This window comes from Aethina tumida, chromosome 3, assembly GCF_024364675.1.
Source record: "Aethina tumida isolate Nest 87 chromosome 3, icAetTumi1.1, whole genome shotgun sequence".
NCBI classification, from domain to species: domain Eukaryota; kingdom Metazoa; phylum Arthropoda; class Insecta; order Coleoptera; family Nitidulidae; genus Aethina; species Aethina tumida.
In genome coordinates this window covers 28,746,252-28,760,208 of record NC_065437.1, presented here as the reverse complement: position 1 = coordinate 28,760,208, position 13,957 = coordinate 28,746,252, and the positions used below count along the sequence as shown (strand labels likewise).

The window sequence follows — 13,957 nt, the reverse complement described above, 5'->3', positions numbered from 1 at the left end:
TTTTGTTTGATTCGGATTCATTTATCAATTCCACTATACCGATGTATCCGATAATAAAATTTTTAATTAAAATATCTATTTTTTGATACTCAAAATTTCTATTCTTCAATAAGATAAAACGTGAGTTTTCAATTCTTGGGTGTTACATTAAGTAAAAGTGTTATGGTTAGTTTTTATTTAGTTGGATTTATTGACTTTCAAAAGTGTACGTGTTTTTTGTAGTTTTACCTGTTAATAAAATATCTAAATGATGGTAAAACAGGCATAAACTCTAATTATGTAGTTGAATTCACCACTACCAGTACCTGAAAATTTCATTATTTTATGGTTATTTTACTCCCACAGAGGAAACACTGAAAATGCTAAACAGAAAAATTTTAAACTCAACACAACCAAAAACCAAGTATCTGAATACTGATCTGGGAGTTGCACAGGAACTACATCATTTAATGAATAATTGTGATAGATTCCTAATTCATGTCGTTAGATATTTCTGGTTAGTGTACCTGCACGGAAGAAACACTGAAAATAAGGATCAGAAAAGTTTTAAACTTACAACCAAAAACCAAGTATCTAAATACTCATCCGACAATTGCACAGGAACTACATTGTACGAGAGATTTCCTGAATAAATATGATATTTTTACGAATCAAATCCCATTTGACGTTTTCCACTCTCGGCGTCGTCGTGTCATCGGATAAATTTAACTATCCATCCGGTTGCCGAGACAGAACTTCAACCGGCAGATAAGACGTATGCGAAATTGCCTCGCGTGCAACGGTATTATGCACTTTTTCTCGTCGGATGCCGCCGCACTCTGCCAGACCTGGAGGCGGCTAGAATGTGTACGCACGCGTTGGGCGGCGGCAATTCGGGCTGGTAACGTTGTTTGGACAGTTAGCGCCCGGTCTTCGACTAGAGTGCCGTTTTCGAATTTTTCCACGAGTAAACAACGTGTTGACTTTTGGTGTGAAGTGTTCCCGTTCGCCACTTGTCCTCCTTTCACGGTTGCACATTGCTGAATGAAAACCTCCACCGGGGCTCCAATTCGAACCGAATCGTGTAAGTAGGCCATATTTTTAAAACGCAAAGATTAATTTTAATGATATGTTTGTTGAAAGTTTTTTTTTCTATGTTTATGAATTAAACTTGTCCTATTTTTATTAGAATAAATGACTTTTAATCTAATTGGTGCTAGTTTTATGTTAAAAGTACAGGAAAATGCACTTAGATGTTTTTAAATTATATGAAACTTTTAAAAACGCCTCCAATTTCCAAATTTTGACAAAACTGGCATTAATTATACAAATTTTATTAAAAAATCTTAGCAGTTTATTTCATTATTATCATTTTTTTATTCATTATATGTAGTATGTTCCAAGTAAAACATATAATTTTAAAATCATGTAATTGATCCTATACCATCCGGTATATTTTCACATTATTTATTAATACATAAAAATGGCGCTTCGGTAACTATCAGGTAATTTTAAAATTTTAAATTGACAATTAATAGAAATCATTATTTAACAGCTAACTTTGTATTACGCTTAAAAAAATATAAATCAAACGTAAGTTATATTATAAATATATTAAAAATTAAGAGATAGTTTTAATTAATATATTTATTATTAAAATATCAATAAGTTATGTTCAGTGTTTATTCTTAATTCGATAAAACATTGTTTAATCTAAAATGCACCATCTGCAACAAAACTTTTACTTCTCACAATCAGTTTGTGTGCTTAAAGTGTTAATTATTTAGGCTTGTTTTGTTGTATTATCCAATGAAACGAACGAACACCGTTTGGTTAGTAATTACTATTTGTTTTACCTTGATAAGCACAAATTAATTAAAACCTTAAAGAACCCCTATGATGTCTTAATTAAAACGTTTTAGTTTGGTTAATTACTTTTTTGATTAAATTGTTACAAAATAAGAGTCACTCAATTATATTTCCATATCATTCGAAGTTTAAATATTTTATGAATCTGTCAAACATTAATTAAATTTGTTAATACTTTGTATTGATTCTTTAAATTATTCCCAGTTTTAATCCCCCCTGTTAAAATGTCATGAATATCATCATCTGTATATTTTTAATTATAAATTATAATTAATAATCATATGCTTAATAATATATTAATTTGTGTAATCCCTCAATATTAATTAATTTTAAACATTTTATTCGAGATGAAAATACCAGTATTAATATCCAATTAGTTTATTCAATCAAAAATAAAGCAAACTGGCAATATTCACTACTTAAAATTACGTATTCTCTTTATAAACGGTTTCAGTTTACCTTTCAAGTTGAAGCTTTTATTTTCACATTTATATTTTAATAAGACGTTTTTTATTCCTAACAGGGACGAAGTAAAAATAAATTCCTTTCGCTAATTGTATTGTTTGTTGTATAAAAAATGGCCGTCACTGAATCTTACACTAATTGTAATAAATTATCTTATACATCAGTTATATAAAAATATTATAATATTGAAATTACTTAATGAAAGAAAGAGTAATAAGTTTGTAATTGTATAAATGTGTAGAAAAATTACGTATTTTCGTTAAAAATGAGGGTTTCAGCTTACCTTCCAATGAGAAAAAAGGATTTATTTGGATACAAATTTAATGTCGATATTTTTATGTTTTAACAAGACATTTTATCTCTTCGCTAACACGGATGAAATAAAAAAATATTCTCGTTTATTATGCTTTTTTAAGTTCTAATGATGATACTTGCAGAACTTTACATTAATTGTAATAAATTACAATATATTACAATTTATGCGGCCGTTTCAAAATTTATTTATTATGAGATATCAAATTGTCTCTCAGATATGGCTTTATTATAAAAACTTTATGGAACATTTCAACTAGAAAGAAAATATGGGCGATTAACAAAAAATAGCAAAGCTTTGAGGATGAGCAAAGTAATGAAAAAGTTATATAAATTGTTCTCATTTATTACTTTTATATGAAACAGAAACGACGACAAACGATTACTGTTATCGTGGTAACCGTAGACTGTATGAGGTGAGAAAAACTACACCCTGCACTTCGCTAAAACGGCATAACAATTATATGGGAATTTCGGGTTCTTTATGGGCTATTTTTGGCCCAAAAGTAAAAATTTTGGGTTCAAAAAATAACCGGTTTTTGATTTCTGAAATAGGGGGGTGTAGCTTGATCCTAAAGTTAGACCCCACATTGCATTTTAGGGACTGGAACTATCCAATCCAAAATTTTTACACCAAGGGACTCTTTATGGGCTCATGAATGGTCAAAAGAAAGAAATTATGGCTCAAAAATTAATGGGTGTCTTTTAAATTTAAAGTATTATAAAAAATAAATTATGTAGAATCTAAAAAAATTAAAAACGTTCATTATGTAAATATAGTAAAAATAAATAATTTTAAAAGATAAAAGTATGAAAACAGTAGAGAAATTTCAATGTGTTTCAAATTTTTATTAAACTATTATTATCAGTTCACCCCGATCATGTGATCAGCTCACCCCGATAATGTGATCACCATACTCCGATCACGTGATCACCAAATCCTACCACGTGACCACCTCACCCCCATCACGTGATCACCTCACGCCGATCACGTGATAACCTCACCCGGATCACCTGATCACCATACCTCGTTCACCTGATCACCATACCTCGATCACATGATCACCATACCCCGATCACGTGAATACATCACCGCGATCACGTGATCACTATATCCCAATCAAGTGACCACCTCTTCCCGATCACGCGATTACCCCACCCTGATCACGTCACCACCCCACAATTAAATAAGAAAAACGATTATTTTTGAAGTCTAAAATTATTACTTCTAAGCCAAAATTAAGTCATATACAGCCCAAAAATAGAATTAACCGTTTAAAATGAAAATTTAAAAAAAGGATCCATTATTTTTGAGCTATTATTTTTTTCTTTTAAGAGCCCACAAAGAGCCCGAAATTCCTGCATTAAAATAGATTCGATAGTCCCTATCCTTGAAACTCAGAGCAGGGTCTAGCTATACAGTCAAACTACACCCCCAATTTCAGAAATAGCCGAAATTAGCCCATAAAGTGCCCGAAAGTCCCATATAATTGTTACGCCGTTTTGGCGAAGTGCGAGGTGCACCACTTCTTACCTGATATGGTATGGTAAAAGGAATTAAGGTTGATTTCATGTGTCCTGAATCCTTAATTAACTCAAGCATTTCTAAATGATAATAATTTTTAATAAAAGTAATATAATAATACTACAAGTGTAATTATTTCTTGAGGATTTCTAACTAATTCTTATAATACTCTGTAGGATCGTGTGCGTATAAGTAAGCAAAGTTCAAATAGGTTTTTAAAGGAAAATTGGTCATCAATCACCACATCTATAGAGTATAATAGATTTGGACAGGAAGATATAAATAGCTTCGGATAATTTATTAAAAAAATCGATGAATATATGGTTGATTTACATATGAATCCTTTTTCGAGGCTTTTGATTGAAAAAACGCATTACATTCAGATATGTACCTCTTACACTTCCCGTTTAATGACTGATTTTAAGTTTTTAGTTGCTTCACCATAAACTTATGGAAAATGCACTTTCTGATACTTTTCTGAAATGTGTAATAAAGTTCGTCCCTTACATCTAAGCGTGATTTTAGTTCAACATTATGATGAAAGAAAACAAGCACACGACCATAAAGATGAAAGGATGTAGGTAAGGGAATAATACTTAGGAAATATTTAGTCACTATTGATAAAACATTTTCTGTCTGTTTCTTCCGTCTCATAAATATAGCTTCTCCTAAACGAGTTTTATAATTTAGCTCTCAATTTCATCCTCTTTACGCTGTCACACACATACAGACTTCCATTGATTTATTCCCTTCACTTCACACTTTTATCGTGGATTGCGAAATAATTTTACGAGATTACAGTTTTAACTTCGTTAAAAACGTTTGTAATAAAATTGGGCTTTTGCTACTGTAAATATTTCATTGTTGTTATTGAATCATTCCGGGTTTGATTCAACATTTAATTTAGTGTTTTAAAATTTAGCTTCTGTATTTGAGTTAAATGCAAGTTATTAAAAGTTAAATAGAAAAAGTAAATCCGTCCGTAATGGGAGAGAAGCGAAGAAAACTGCAAAAGTTGTAATGACTTACATTGGTTTAGGATATTTTCAACTCGGAACTTTTGCTTGGCACTGCGGCTTTTAAGAAACATTCCAGCTAATTGATGAATGCCAGTCGGAAGTTTTCGAACATAATAATTTAGAAATATTGTTTATACTAACTTTGGCAATTTAAAACATATGCGGATTCTCATACTCTTTTTATTACAAGTTCATCTTTGTATTCTTTATCGTCGGGTAGTCACAGAGATGTTATTAATATTTTTAAGTTATGTATCGAATATCCTTAAGTTGATTACTCGAGTCTCAGATAAATTTTAAAAATGTCTTCCCCTTTTTTATGACATAGTCCAACAAAATTTGTGTTCATAAAAATTAATTGCCCGAAGACGAGAATCAAAATCAAAAAATACTTTTCTGCGTGTGGGGCGAATCTGTTACAGTGATGGAAAACCGAAAATATTGCTTCTCCGATAATTTAAAAATCCTAACAAATTGTAGTTAAATAATGCCATTTAAAAAATAAAAAGTATTTGAATAAATGAATAAATAACATTGGTCAACATATTACAATGAATAAAAAAATCATAAATTTGGTAAACAAAATATAACTTTTTACAGTATTTTGAAAAAATTTTGTATAATATATATCCTTATATCTGTATATTTTTAGTAAAATATTGTTGTATCATTTCATTTAATATTGCTAAAACTCTTACGACGAGTAAGCGAAGGTAAACTTTGGTTGGTCTAGATATAAAGAAGGGTGACAATTTTATTTCCAAATTAAAAAAGTCTTTATTTTATTGAAGTAGCTAAAAATTTTTGAGAAACTCAGTCAGCAAACTATAAGGAGATAGTTTCTAAGCTACTCTAGAATTAAAAAGTGTTAGGATTAAAAATTTATATTCTTGATTACCAGCTAGTCTTTATCCCTAAAATCTTAGTGGTTGTAAACAATGAGCACTAGGGAAGGTTCCGTAAAAACATCATGGTATGGCAAAAAGATACCAAGGAAAATAGTCACCGAGGATGTCGCTGATTTTTGTTGGACATGAAAACAAGATGATGCATTATACAGTTATAAAAGAAAAGCAAAACGAACAAATAAGTAATTTCCATCGAAACCCAGCTATTTTTTTGTTTTATATAAACATATTTTTTAAGAAAATGAGTTTTCAAATTTTTTTCACACGTATTTTTTTCAAAAATAAAATATTTTTGGCCACAAATTAATTGTATCTGATTCTGTATTTAAATAAATGATATAGAGTCTACATTTCAAATCAAAAAGAGTCATTCATATCCAGTATCAAATTCACTTGTCAATGTTAGTGATACTGAGGCTGATTCTGAATGCTTGTATCTCTGCTATTTAGACTTGGTTTTGGTTGTAGTTCCAATATATTGCATTCGAAATTGATCTTGTGATATCTCCCAGTTCTCCAGTTATTAACTTGTTTCTTCTTTTACTGCGAATAAATGGAAAAGTGCAAAATGATATTTTTTGTCGAAGAAACTGAATCAGTTAAAGTTATCAGTGCAACTTCAGGATGTTCCACGAAGTATTATTCACCAGGAAACTGGAGATTTACAGTGGATTCTACCTCAAAGAATCATAATTTATGTTTAATAATGTGCTAAATCAAACATTCATATTTTTCCAATATATACACCTATTTTTTTTATCTAATCTTCCGATCACTCTTTTTGATTGTTTGATTATAAAGTGTGCAATAAAACCTATTTCCAAAGAAATATTACTTGTGTCATTGTTTATTATTTTTCCGTGTGTTATTTTCCACCGTTTCATTCAATATTTTTCTAAAAATAGTAACCAATCCCGCATTTAAACACAACAAAAACATTACGCGTCACCCTCGTGATATTTATTTTGTCGGCGTTAAATGTATATCATTGTTAAATGTGGATTTCAAGATTTACGAAGGCGCAATAAAAATAGCCAGGATTATATGTGTCATTCTGTTTCCATAGCGTATAAATCCACTCCATCTACTCGATGAAACAAACAGCGTCGGGATAACGGTCTAGTTGGTTTATCATTTCACTTACAACCTCCAGTTGTGCCGAGATGCAGCCGGGACGATGTTTACACTTTATTAGTCTGACTACGTTATCCCGTATGCACGTCAGAAGTGACAAGTGGAAATTCCTTGTGCATTCATTCCTGCAGAATTTGAATATTGATACGGTTGAAATTTCGAGCAACCGAACACAAAACAGTGATGATTCATTTGATGTAGGTATATCGGTTGAATTGGGCATGTCAGCACATCAGATTGAGTTGTCTAAAAGATAAAGGGGTGGATTTATAGAAATTCAGTGACACGAAGATGAGTTGGATGAATCGCGTGATTTCCAACAGTATACATAACAGTATTATCAAGGAAGTTGCAATTGGCGTGATTTGTTATACAAAAACACCCACTTACAGGTAGTGCCATAACGGTCATTAAACTCATTCGGAAACTATGCCTGAACAAAGACTTGCACACATATAAGCCGGAAATTAAAATAACTTAAATAATGTGCATTCGTGTTTATTCGAAACATACGTCAGCCTGGGAATATTATAAAATTGAATTATAATGAAGCCGGGACCCGCGATTTTATTTCCTATGCGTGCAATTTTCAAAATTTATGTCGAGGGAAAATTGTCTCGTAGGTAGGTTAACCGGGTTTACATATATAAATTACTCTAGACATAGCACGTATTTTATTGTTTGTAATACTTTTTTTTAGTGCGGATTAAAATTGATAATTAAATTCGGGTTTAATTATTCCGGAGGCCACGAACTTCAAATGAAAAGTTCCCCTGGTGTAAAGGTGTAACGAGTTTCGATAATATTGTTTTAATTTCTAACATGGGCTCGACTATTCCTAAACAAATATTGTTCATTTAATTATATTTGTATAAAGTTGTTAATGAAAACAGATGTACATATATGAATAAACTTTTCAACCATATATTTTTATACGCCATGTATACGTTGATTATTTGTGAATAAAAACATAAAAATGTCAACAATAAAACCTTAGACAAAACATTATTTAAATATTCACTTTGATTTTTACTCTGAAACGCTTCAGGGTGGCCCAAGTCAAGTTGATGTGGCTGCTGCATTTAACCTTCACCTATCCATAATGTGCAGACTTTATGAACGGTTTCTATAGACTGGACATGTGCGAGATCGGCCTAAAGAAGGTCGATCAAGACTTGCATCTGACCGGGAAGACACATTATTATTCAGAGAAGCACGAGCGGACAGGCTTATTAGACAAGACCTGATTTTGGCTACTAGATGTCATATAAGTCCAAGGATAGTTTTAAGTCGGTTAAGTGATCCAGAACTGCGTTTCAGGTGACCCATTTGCGACTACCCTTCGAGTAGTGCAGCGAAGTTAGCTTGGTATCAAGAAAGATAATTTTGGCATGAAGAGTGGATTACAGTTATGTTTACAGTTGAAATCAGATTTGTAGAATTTAGTGATAGAGGGTCAGTATTTATGTTTATGGGTAGGAAGTTCACACATACCAAGGTACTATAATGGTATCGGGAGGTAGAACGGAGCTCCACATCTGCGACCATAGCATAATTGGTGAAATTTATGGAACAGACATTATCTATAACATGGATGGAGATTGTAACCAAAGTTTGATTTTTAAAGGACCACACAGAGCTAGGGTTGTCCTCAACCACGTAGAAAGTATCCAAATTGGTCATCAGCCCTTTTAAGCCTTGTGGTCTGATTTGAATGCATAGAACATGCCTGAAATATGCTTGGAAGATAAATGTGGGAAAAAAATTGCTTATTTATTTTGTAAAATAATATTGTGTAATATTTCTCTTATTACAATTCTACTATTACAATTTTAATCTTTAGTTCTAAACTAAGGTAATATGCTTAATTTGAAAATGGTTTGAAAAATTTTAATTTTTGATTTATACAATATCTTGAAAAAAATTTACTGCACCGCATGAAATTTTTTAAAAATATTTCTATACCCTTTCTTACATTAGCTATGCAAGTAATATTTTTAATAATAGTAATAACACATAATATTTTCTTTAGCTTTAGGTATCCTTAAATAAATTATTAATTTTTACATTTTTTATATTTTAAACAATAAAAGTGTACTTTTCATAATTTTGTAGTGTGCATTTATAATTCTAGGGCGTGTCAAAGTCATTTTAAGATTATTGTGAGTAGTTCACTTCTAAATAATTCAATATTAAACTTTTTTTACAATTTGGGGTTAGCCAAATACCAGAAAGGCATATCCGATGTTATATGTTTTTCACAAGGGTAGTAACGCAACAGTCATGAGCGAAAACATTTGTGATGTTTATCCAAGTCCATTAGATGTTCGTATATGTTAAAGATGATTTTCCAGTTCAGATCCGGTAATTTTGATCTCCCTGATTCCTATCGATCAGTAAGACCAACGATATTAGACAACGACTTGCTAAATGCTGAAGAGAAAGCAAATCCATATGTATATGTTAAACCAAAACGCAAAAGCAGTGGCTCTCTCCAAATCGATCACCACAAAGTACTGCGAAGCCGGGTTTACAACACAAAAAGGTACTTCTACGTGTTTGGTGGAGTATTCATGGAATCGTTCACTTTGAAGTGCTATTAATGCAGACCTTTATCGTGAACAATTGTATCGAGTGAACCAATTTTTAGTAGATAGTCAACGGAAAAGACAACTCAACACGACAATGCAAGACCATAAATTGGGGTGGGAGGTACTCAACATACTCCGATATTGCACCTTCGAATTTCTATTTATTCCTATCCTTACAATACAACTAGATGGCAAAATGTTGTTGATAACGAGGATGATTATATTATAGATTAAAAATAAATACTTTTTCGTTTGAATATAATATATAACCTAACCTAATAATTAAGAAGTATTAATTTAATATAGTTTTTACATTTATTTGTGTATTTCATATTTTTTTGTAGTTAATAATTTTGTAGTGTAACCATCAAAAACTCTTGATATTTTTTTATTATATCATTAAATTTCTTACAGCCATTTTATGTAAAACTGACTGTAAACTTTGCTTGTTAATTTAATGTAAAAATACTAAAAATATATTTCTTCTAAACTTTGAACAAACACTTAAAATATAATTTAAGAGTATGCGCAGTATGTAATTAAAAATCAAATTACTTGTGCGCACCTATTAGCTACACTAAAAACATACTTAATTTTTTGCTTCCTTTTAAAAGTTGAAATAAGGTTTGCGCTTATAAAATATTATTCGTAGACATTATTTCACACCAGTATTACATTTATTTCCTTATTTCAATTAATCATAATGGATTCATGTTTATGTTTGTCGAGCTTTGTAAAATGTGATCTTAATAAGTAAAAGCGCCGAGGTGGAAAGTAAACGGCCGTTTCGCGCCGCTTAAAATTTCGATAGCCAAAACATAAATAATTGAAAAACAATAAAACACCTGAAGTGGTCTACGTTGGTGTCGGTGGAGCACTCTAAACAAATAGTCGGCAATAAAGAGACGGCTAGGCCGATTGCCATGCGAATGACAAGGAGGGCATTTCGGTATCTTAGCAACCGGCGGCCAATCGATGTTTTACTCTCTGGGATAACACAACATGAATTGGTGGAGAAAGAGTGAGCGTCAGGAATGATCGTGGCTGTGACACTGCCTCAGTCACCTACTAAATGTGGTGTTTAGGTATTTGGCCTTTGCTTTGGCTTTGTACAAACAACTCCGTAGGCGATTATTGCTCCGTGGGCCACTGATATATACAAGTTCGGTTCGAGAACCAAGTGGGCCGGCTCTTGATGTGCAAGGAATATTAAACCAAACACTCGCGGTTTGATTACTATCTACATAAGGGAATTTCATTTAATTCCATTCGCCAAGTTGTTGATGCTACTTCGAATAATAATGACTTCGGTGAATTTGGTTTGGATTCAAGTATAGCAAATTCTGAATTCTTTGGGAAATCAAATTCATAAATAATAATGACGGGTAAGGTAGAGATAAAAGAGGGAATTTGTTAAATATATAAATTTTATTATTTTTTACGTACATAAATGTCTTAAACATCTATTTTTTTAATTTTTGAGGAAATTAAACAACAAATTGTTATAGTAATTCAAATTATTTTAAATTATAATTTTTATAATTTTTCATCATTTTGAAAAGATAAATTATTTATTATTTTATATGAAAATGTACACTGACAATGTCTTGGGTTAACATGAGATTATTCCTAACAAATGGAGCAAAGGGTATTTTCAATTTTTTGAAATCTCCATAATGTAGTATTATACAGTTAGTCGCCCTTTATCCACTAATACTAACCCTGCACTCTCACATTTATGCCACCCCAAACCATTATAGAGCTCCATAACTCCATAACTCAGTGTATCAGTAATATTATTACATTAATCATATCTTTCTGCTGACATCGTTCGTTACAAAATAATACTCACATCCAATCTTCGTTATTCTACCACCTGCAAAATTCACCGGTGCTCCCTGTAGCTGCTCTTCTTGGCCTGATATCACCTTTTCCAAATCTTCTAATAGTTGTTTGGCTTATTCTAAAGTTGTAGCGCACCACAAATTCAATTTTCAAGAAGTGCTGGTTACAGATCTTTACTTCAATGTTCCGTAATCATCCTTTTACGATAAACCATCTTCCAACACTGGAGATGGTTGATTGGTTGACATTGTATTACTGAGCTAGCTGAACTTGAGCATTGTCTTCGTTGGATAGAGTAATGACTGCAATCAGCTTCAGATAAATTACAATTTAGCATTTGTTGATTCATTGTATATAAAAACAACAAATAAAATTGAAAACAATACTTTGAGAACTCGTAGGCAAATCACACTGAACTAAAATTGAAACATTTTTATTTTTTTATAAACTTTAAAAATGAAACAAAGTATTATTTAATTTTGAGGCGCAGTTTATAACACTAGTAGTATTCAAGTGCTCCAATTTTAATGAAATTTGACTTGTATACTCCCCCATATGATAACAATGATTAAATTTTGAAGATTGTTTATTGTACAGTTTTTGTGTCACGCTTTTTATGTATAATTTTTGTGTGTCATAAATTCGTGTAATGCAGTCACATTTTAGTAATCATTTCATTTTATTGTTTGTGGAATTGACAATCGGATCAACCGGAATCGAAGCACAGTTTGGAATTGTCGGAGTGCGTAGCTTGAAGAAGATAATGTGGGAGGTTCAGGATTTTGCTATTAAATGGTTTATAGATAAAAAATACAAATAATAAAGATACACTATTTTGGTCTTATGTCGAACCATTCCCAGTTTGAGCTTCCACAGTAACGTCATTAAATAATGGAATAATAGATTTTTTTATTCTTACATGATGGTCGCTATGTCAGACGACGCTGAAGAAAGGCGAAATTTACAATTTTTTGTATGAAGCTCGGTACATTGAATAGCTTAAGTTATAGATTGAGGTCCTATTCAGTATAGTAGTAGCATTTCATTAGAGATAATTTGATCACTAAGAAATACGTCCACGAAATCCCATTTGATGTCTTACCCTAGGACCCTTAGGACCAATATCAAGATCTCCAACATAGTAATGCCCCACTTCATAATTCAAGGATTACTTTGGAGTATTTTGGACATTCCGATTGTGGGACATCATAGACAGCTCACAGTCTTCGTGAACGTTTAGTGTCAAGAGGTAGCATGTAGTTCGATATCTCATAGCGAAATTCAGCATCTGAATCACAGCATATTATTTTTAAAAAAATGATACTGATCAATAGATTCAATATTTCTGTATACATTTTTAATATTTACTTTCTAGACCCCCAAATTGTAAACCAAAAATCAATAAAATTTGACAACTTGATCTAAGTTTTGCTAAACAAGGATATAACATTAAGGCAAAATTACATTTAAAGCATAAGGTTGTCAGATGTGATATTAATAACAGAAGCTAATGTAATCACATGTATCAACTTACAGCACGTCCATCACACTTGACATCTATTAAACATGTATCAAACTAATTTTCACTAAACGTCTGAGAGTTGTGCGTTCAAATGTCTCCAACATTTGCGACAAATCGATATTAAATTTAAAATTAATACTACCCGTTACGCGTGGGGCAATTTCCTTTCAAAACTTTACCAACACATCTTTGAAACTTACCCCACTGGCATTATTGAAGTTATTATCCAAAAATTTCACAGTCTCCTTTCTAAAGCATCCAAAGTAACTTGTGTGAATACACTTCACTCAGTTTGTTTACGGCCATACATTTAATTAATTACTTAGTTATCTTGCAGCGAGTGTTTTAATTGAGATTAAGGGATCATCCACTCTACTAAATGAGACGTACGTCCATTCGTAATGTAAAAGGGATATTTGGGCGCAGGGAAATATTATTGTCCTAAAAATGTCCGTTGATTTTCGGTAATGGGTGTTATGTTGTTACATCAGCCGGTGTTTGCGATTCTGACCCAGATACTTCGGCACTTAGCGCTCTGTTTACCAGGGTTGCGCCGTGTCTTATTTGATAAATTGCCCCATTCTTTGGCTCTGTTTCCCGACTTTCAAAAATACCGACTTTCTGAGAGTAACCTACAATTAATTCCGTATTCTCCGACGTTCCGATCGCCCACGCACAGGGTGGATGACTTCTACTAAATAAATTTTGTGTGAAATATTCTCGCTAAGTCCTTTTTTATTTTTCTAGTGGATTTCTCACGATGATTTGTTTCGTACACGGACTTTGGC

General features: G+C 31.9%; 1 protein-coding gene across 2 annotated transcripts in view; it reads left to right on the top strand.

Annotated features, from left to right (window-relative positions):
• The first annotated feature begins 908 nt into the window (after nucleotides 1-908).
• The window catches only part of LOC109599970 (acetylcholine receptor subunit alpha-like), a 72,328-nt gene continuing 59,279 nt past the window's right edge, over nucleotides 909-13,957 (top strand). For both annotated transcript variants that reach the window (XM_020016026.2, XM_020016025.2), the window contains exon 1: nucleotides 909-1,063. The gene's annotated coding sequence lies outside the window, so the exon portion shown is untranslated. The remainder of the gene's footprint in view (nucleotides 1,064-13,957) is intronic.